The 336-nt window shown below is 22.3% G+C and overlaps 1 protein-coding gene across 1 annotated transcript in view; it reads left to right on the forward strand.

Annotated features, from left to right (window-relative positions):
- LOC110020936 (calcium-dependent protein kinase 26-like) overlaps positions 1-336 on the forward strand; it is a 16,047-nt gene that overhangs the window by 11,459 nt on the left and 4,252 nt on the right. The gene's annotated exons all lie outside the window — the stretch shown is intronic.

The raw sequence follows: 336 nt of genomic DNA on the forward strand, positions 1-336 counted from the left end.
TATACATCTATATATATGGAGATATCTATATGACTAGTTTAGATATCTATATGTATATATATAGTGGGATGTATGTAAATGACTATATATATGACTAGTTCAATATTTATGACTAGTTCAATATTTGTATCTATATGACTAGTTCAATATTTATGTCTGACTAGTTTAGATATCTATATGTATATATATAGTGGGATGTATGTAAATGACTATATATATGACTAGTTCAATATTTATGACTAGTTCAATATTTGTATCTATATGACTAGTTCAATATTTATGTCTGACTAGTTTAGATATCTATATGTATATATATAGATGTATACATATATATAT

Source organism: Phalaenopsis equestris, unplaced genomic scaffold, assembly GCF_001263595.1.
Source record: "Phalaenopsis equestris unplaced genomic scaffold, ASM126359v1 Scaffold000002, whole genome shotgun sequence".
Lineage (NCBI taxonomy): Eukaryota > Viridiplantae > Streptophyta > Magnoliopsida > Asparagales > Orchidaceae > Phalaenopsis > Phalaenopsis equestris.